Here is a 7,676-nt window from a genome sequence, read left to right as displayed (position 1 = left end):
GAATAACTAAGGAGAAAATTAAATTTCATCCTCTCTAGCTACTGAAATTTGAGCTTTGCCTAAAGAATGCACTAGATCAGTGATCGGCAAATTGCGGCCCCTTGAGTGTGGCTCTTCCACAAAATACCACGTGTGGGCGTGCACGTACAGTGTGATTGAAACTTCGTGGCCACATTCAAGGGGCCAAAGAGCCTCATGTGGCTTGTGAGCCCCAGTTTGCTGACCACTGACCTAGGGTATCTATTCTCCTGTTTTTTTCTCAGCTGCTTAGAAACATATGAAAGCAAGACCTTTGAAGGTGATCATGAAACACAGCAAAGCAATGAAGGCAGTTGGGCCATATCACATCCCATGTTCTGCTATCACTGTATTTAACAATCATCAGCAAAACCACAAACACATCCTTTTCTGTTATCTCCTTTGAATATGTTGTCATCTCCAAGATCAGTGAAATGTTATGTGGTGGGTCCTTTTTTTGAATGATGCTTTTATGCTAGTGTATACCCAACTGCCATTTTCTTCACTTCCCAAGGTCAGCATTGGTTTCCGATTGGGTTTTAATGGCTTATTCATGGATTAATAATTAACAAATTCTACTAAAAGTCAAGGCGGTAGATAGATAGACGCATAACTTTAGCACATGGACTGAAGCCATTATTATGGGTTAGTGGCCTTAAGCATCAGTGACCTCACTTTTTACTCTAGAGAGCAGAACCCTTTTTTCCAAGCTCAGAACTCAACCCTGTTAATGGGGAGCATTGTTCACCCCTGCTCCTTTAATATACCAGAGGAGCAGGGATTAGCTCTGACCCTGGCCTATGTGTATAGCACTCTAATACCTGAGCCCATTCATTCCCAGGTGCTCACGGGCTCCCTTCCTTAACTTTAGAGAGGCTCTAATAGGAGAAATGATGGCTAAGTTGTTTCTCTGTCCTGGTTGGACCCAATAATTCCTGTAATCTTCACTAACTATATATTGAGCCTTGGTGATCTGCTAATCAGGAAGTGGATGTTTTGAATGGAATGAATGCTGCACAGTCTTGGTCATTCTCTTTCAAATTGCTGGGTTCTCACGTGGGTCAGATATTCTCAAGGTAAAGACAACTGGTGCCAATAATGGTAAATCCCTTTCCATTCTACTATTTTAAATGGTTGACTCCTGCTTAACTTTTTGGCTTTGACTAAAGACCTTTTCAGTTGTTTGGAAATGTGTCTGATCAGTGCAAGGGCTTAATATGTGGTAGGCAGTGCCTCTGCTTTTCATCTCTCCTGGAAGACTTCATTGCTGCTTTGGTTCTCATTAACATTATTGTTTAACTAATGGATTTTTCCACCTCTCCTTTTCACCTTTTTTTCCTTTTGCTTACCTTTATAGATTTGAAGTTGATTAGGGAGACATGCTACTTGGAAGGATGAAGTTGTCCCTTTGGTCATGAACCTTTTCTCCACCCTTTAATAACATACTACTTATTGTCAGTTTTGGATGACTATTAATTTCAATACATCACATTGATATTTTTATATCTCTATGCTATTTTCTATTTTTGTCATAAAATTAATATAATTTAAAAATTAAAAAAAATGTAAACACCCTATTCTCCATTCTCCATGGAAAAAATACTGAGAGCTGGCAGGATTCAGGAGAGAATTGCTGATGCAAATGCTTTTTGGGACTCTGATTCTCTTCTCGTTGATACATTTCTTTATTCCATAGAACCAACCCCTGAAAGCCATTTGTGATATTAAACCTGCTCTCCTGTGTGAGGCCTTATTTTATTCATTATGTTGAGTGATTTTAGATATTAATTACTGGGTTTTTTTTACATACTCATTTTCAGCTTAGTGTATGTGCCCGACTGTGGGCCAGTGGGCATCACCACTTTGGGTAATGGTGATGCGCTTAGGATTCACTCATTTCTCTCTTATCACGGAGACTTCCCACAAGTTCCAGAGGGCTTGCTCATGGAGAGAAGGATAGCACCTAAAAAGAAATGAAAAAGTATTAGAGCTCACTTATGGTAGAAGAATAGAACCCAGGGAGTCAAATACTGGGCATCTGGATGGGAGGCACTGAGAACCATGTTGAGTGAATATCAGCATTGAGAGCAATTGCTCTTCTCTCAATTCTGCCATCCTCAGCATGTTGGACTTTGGGCTTATTTTCCTATAGTTGCATGATGGCTGCTGCCATAGCCCCACGCACCAGTGTCCAAAACAAGTAAGGAAAGAAGGGCCAGGGTTTCAAACCTTTTCTGTGTAAGGATCTGTTTTTTCATGTTTAAGAAAAGTCCTTTCTAGAAGGTCCCCCATAAGCACTCCCACTAACATTGTTTTTCACACCTGGGCTTCGTCCTTTCCACTGCTAGACCAATGCTTGAGAAAGGTGGGTGAGATGACTGCCACTGGTTTGGGCTGACTGTGTTCACCCCCTGGAGCTGGAGTAGGGTTTTCCCTTCCCAGAGGCAAAATGGTCTTTGTTCTTTACCTGAACCAATATGGATTATGACAACAAGAAGAGTGTAGAAATGGCTTTGGGTGGGCAAAAAGCTATGCTGACTCCATTCTTTTATGATAAAATTTGGTTTATGGCCATTTTCCCAGCTCTGTCCTCAGAATTGTCTTCTGGGATGATCTGATAGACAAGGTGAGAGGTCGCCAAGTACCACTTGGGTACCAGGGACTCAGAGATCTGAGTTCATTGTCTCACCATAGCTTTAGAGAGAAGTAGATACTTATGAACTGCTTCAGGCAAGTTATTTTTTTACTCTGAGCAAATGGAGTGAAAATGACCCATATTGTACAATCTGTGAGGAACAAGACTGGATTGGAAATTAAAACAAAATGTTATACACATTCTCCAGGCCATCTTGAAAAGCCTATTCATTCTCTTGGTGGAAAAGGAAGCAAAAAGGCTTTCAGATTTTTTAACTTCCTGGGGTAGTAGCAGATAGATGGTGTTGAGGACCCCTTCTCTGCAGAGATTGCTGTAGAAACTGCCATAGAGAAGATATTAGAACTCCAAGCCAATCAATAGAAGTTAATAACACCCTTTGTCAGCTCTGATACAATGCATGGGAGGTCATTTCATTTTGCCTGGTCTGACTCAAACAGGAACGGTCCCCATTTGAAAGCTGCTTTTGTTGGATTTTGATGTTTAATGAATCTGGTATGCTGAGTCTTTTTACCTTCCTGAAGACATTTTCAATGGGTTGGTCTGACATAGTTTCAGATGCATTAGCTTAAATTACAGGTAGTGTCTGAGCAAAGTCTAGCAATTGAGGCCTACTTAAGCTCTTTTTTTTGAATGTGGAGTCTACATAAATAGAGTGCCATAAACATTTTTCTTCCTGAAATAAAAAGTTATTTAGAAGAATAAAGAACAATGTGACATCAAATATACTATGCAATCTGCCAGGCATGGAAAGTACAACGATTAGCTTTAAATGATATACTTTATACTTGCAGAGTGCTCTGAAGTTCTCAGGCTCCTTTTATAGAGAGTGTGCTCTTTGGCCTCTTGATAAACCTGTGATGAAAGTGGCAACATTGGCCATATTAATGCCATTTTATGGGTGTGGACACTAAGACTAAGATAAATGAAGAAAGATAATACTCAATTCATTTATGACTTGTGTTAGGCCCTACCTTCCCATCTCACCCTGTTCCAATGTTGTATTGTTCCTCTTGATCCAATCAAATGTGAGTGGACATGAAATGTACTATTTTAGAGTAGAAGTTTTAACATCTATCACGGGGTTCCACCTCATTCTCTTTTCTTGCTAAAGAAACCAGCAATGCTACAGGGCAGAGCTGGGCTTCCAGAATAAAGATGATATGGAATAGTGTGACAACTGTCTGGTGATGGACATGTGGCATGAGTAGAAAAAAATTGTGTAAATCACTGAAATTTTGGAGAGTGCCATTCCTGTTACTTTTGCATAACTTAGTCTGAGCCTATGTATACCTGCCTGAATTAGTTGATCATTGTGGTTTCAGAAAAATACCTTTAGTTCAGTGCTCATGACTGAAAGCAGTTTTTTTTTTATAGAGCAAGTATCAAGAATTCCTAGAAAAAGTACAGATTGTGTGGATCATTAATAGTCCATGGTGGTCCTGGTACCAGGCAATAGATATTTTGCAGATCACAAGTTGTAAAATAGTGTTTTTTTATAGTTAATGCCAATTGGATTTCCTAGTTAAGGAATGCATGTCAAAAACTTAGCTCACTGTATGGTATTCAATAAACATTTAGTGGATCACAGCAGTTACCCTCCTCCTCATTATCATCAACTTACTTCATTAATGTATCTGAGGATCTTTCTTGGAATTGGAAGAGTGTGTACTCTTTGAGGCCAGCACTAAGAGAAAGTGGGTTTCCCACATCTACATCTTTTGGGAGAATTGGCAGGTAGCAGGAGAAATTGTTCTTAGATGGGAGGCCAGGTTTCATCATCCCTGCCAGGAGCATATTGTTGGCTGTGAGGTACCAAACATCTTAATTTATAAGGGGAAGTTCTTTCTTCCTTGAAAAACCATTCTTGGAGCTGTATTCAAGGAAAAACACAAGTGAAGCTATATTTATAAAGCTGTGCTGTGGAACAAAGTCACCTGTATTGGTACGAATTTAATAATTTCATGTAACAAAGCTACTGAAATGTCTAAGATACCACAACTGATTAGCAAGGTGATTTATAACTTCTTTTACGGAGTGGAGATGATGACAAAGGGTCTGACTCTGTGAGTGTTAAGAGTCTGGGAAAGTGGCAGAGAGGTCAGAGATTCAAAGAGAAAGCAGATGCAGAATAGCTCAGGGGTAGATATTTATTGGGTGGAAAGGCTAGCATGAGTGTACTTCCATAGAAACAAGACTATAAATTCCTGATTAAGAGAATGCGTGGGAAAATGGCTATTGTGCTTAATTACGCTTCTAATTATCCAAAGATTAATCAGGTAACTGTAGTTGTTTTGCATTTTTACAAAACACATGAACCTTGTGATCCACGTAACCTGATTTATGCTCACATCTGGGTGTCATCTCCTGAAGTCCTGCTTTGGACAGAACAGGCATCAAAAGCCTCCTTCGCTATACATGTTAGTAAAACCTTAACTGTAAGCTCCTACTCCCATTTATTTCCAGAGATTCAGAATGCTTAAGAGAATACCTCATGGTATTTTTTATTACAAAAATCCCCACACATTCCCTCTATTTAGCCTGCATGACTGTTGGAGAGATCTGATACCCAGGTATCTGTCATCTCCTCTCTCCCCATCCCCTAGTTTTCCAAGACAGAAACCTGTAGCCTTTGCTTTGCCTACAATAAACTACATGCTGCCTCCCAATAGAGATGAGCTTTCTTCTTAAGCCTAGCTTTTCTCTGCTCCTCTCTATTCCCAAGCCTACTTTGCAAAAGCATCTACCCAGTCCATGGGATGCTGAAATGCTGCTTGCTCGCTTTAGTCCATGCAAACTGCACTGTTGTTACTTGCTATAGGTTGACTGTCTTCACCAAAAGGCAACAGAGAAATTGTAGCTCTCAAAAGAATTGTACTTTTGAAAGAAGAGAATAATGTTTAAAAATTGTTTTGGTCATCCAATAGCAAAAACTCTCCACCAACAATCCAATTAAAAAATGTGCAGAAGATATGAATATAAATTTTTTTCCAAAGAAGACATAGAGAGGCCAAAAGGCATATGAAGAGATGTTCAACATCACTAATCATCAATGAAATGCAAATTAAAACCACTATGAAGCATCACCTCTCACCTATTAGAATGGCTATCATTCTAACAGCTGTTCGGATGTTGTCAAGGATATGGAGTAAAGGGAACACTTGAGTCCTATTGGTGAGAATGTAGGTTGGACCAGTATGGAAGGGCCTCAAAAAATTAAAACTAGAGTTATTATATGACCCAATTCCACTTCTGGGTATTTATCCAAAGAAAATGAATGCACTAGTAGAAAACATATATTCACCTCCATGTTTATTGCAACATCATTACAATAGTCAAAATATGGAAACAACCTATGTGTATATCTAATGGAATACTACTCAGCCATAAAAATAATGAAATTTGCAACATAATGGATGGAACTTGAGGACATTATACTAAATAAAATAAGTCAGAGAATGACAATTACTGTATGATCTTGCTTATGTGTAGAATATAAAAAACAAACAAAACAAAACGGCTCATAAGATAAGGAGGACAGATTGGTGGTTGTCAGAGGGAGAGTGGGCAGAGAGTAAAATGGGTGAAGGGGATCAAAATATATAAACTTCCAGCTATAAAACAAACAAGTCATGGAGGTAATAATGTACACCATGGTGAGTACAGTAACTAATACTATATTGCATATGTAAAAATTGCTAAGAAAGTAGATCTTAAAGTTCTTATCACAAGACAAAAAAATAATTTGTAATTATGTGTGGTGATTGATATTAACTATACTTATTGTGGTGATCATCTCACAACATATACAAGTATTGAATCATGTCATACACCTGAAACTAATATAATGTTATATCTGAATTATACCTCAATAAAAAAAATTGTTTTGGACAGCTGCTTTTAGGGAAAAAATTCTCTGGGGCTAAACACAATAGAAGCCTTAAAGTATTTTTTGAAAAATTCATATGGACGTTTAAAATGATTGGGCCTGTTTGGCAGGTGGCTTTCCTCAATGCTGCCATGCAGGGACCCAGGCTCTGCCCCTCTTTGCCTCACCATGAGCAATATGTGGCTTCCAAGGTTGCCAGGGAAAGGGCATAGAAGGTGATATATGGGAGGTTATCCTGGGCCAGCCTGGGCCCCATTGCACTAGTCAGAACTTGGTCACTGGCCACACCTAACTGCAAGAGAGGCTGGTAAGTGCTGTCTGGCTCTATGCCCGGAAGGAAAAATAATCTGTTTTGATGAACAGTTTTTCAGTCTTGACAGTTAATAAATGAAAAAAATATCCCCCTGTGAGTTTTATGCTTTTTACTTTTTGCTCTCTGTGTCCCACCAAACGATCCTCGGGCTTTAGTTGATTGTATTAAAACTTGCTTATTTGAGAACTAGCTAGGATTTAACTAATTTTGCCTATTGGAAACGAGCTAGGATTTAACTAAGCTATCTTGCTCCCACTCTCTTGTTTGCATTATCTCCAGGTTCCCCCGTGGCTCACGCTGTGACATCTCACCTGGATTTGTTTCATTCATCCCCAATGTAACCTCATGTTCCTATGTGACCCCACCTTTTCTTCCAAACAAAATTCACAGGCCCTCATGTGCTGCAGTTATGCATCTTATGCTAGAAGGAAAGCAATTCATGGAACAAGCCTACACACATTTGTAAATGATTGATAGCCACAAACTGTTCCCAGAGGTAAATGTGTTCTTAACAGAGGGTGCTCATTAACTAAGAAAATCCTCAGATTTCAATGTGAAGTAGCATAGCAAAAGAAAATGAAAAATGAAAGCAATGTGAATGTGGAGGAGAGAGCTCTTAGGCAGGGCGACTTAGCAGATTGTCCCTGGCTTGACGTTTTCTGTGGTAGTCAGCTGTCCTCATATGGCCCTCTTTTCTAGCATTTTCCCTACCTCCATTTCTTGGTGACTCCCAGGGCAGCGATGTAGTGAAAGAACATTGAACTAAGGATAAGAAGATCTTGATTGATCCTGGCTCTACCACT

The 7,676-nt window shown here is 39.3% G+C and overlaps 1 protein-coding gene across 2 annotated transcripts in view; it reads left to right on the top strand.

The window, feature by feature from the left end:
- NELL1 (neural EGFL like 1) overlaps positions 1-7,676 on the top strand; it is a 687,144-nt gene that overhangs the window by 171,571 nt on the left and 507,897 nt on the right. The window lies entirely within an intron of this gene.

Source organism: Myotis davidii, unplaced genomic scaffold (genome assembly GCF_000327345.1).
Source record: "Myotis davidii unplaced genomic scaffold, ASM32734v1 scaffold330, whole genome shotgun sequence".
Lineage (NCBI taxonomy): Eukaryota > Metazoa > Chordata > Mammalia > Chiroptera > Vespertilionidae > Myotis > Myotis davidii.
This window is presented reverse-complemented; position numbering and strand designations above follow the sequence as displayed.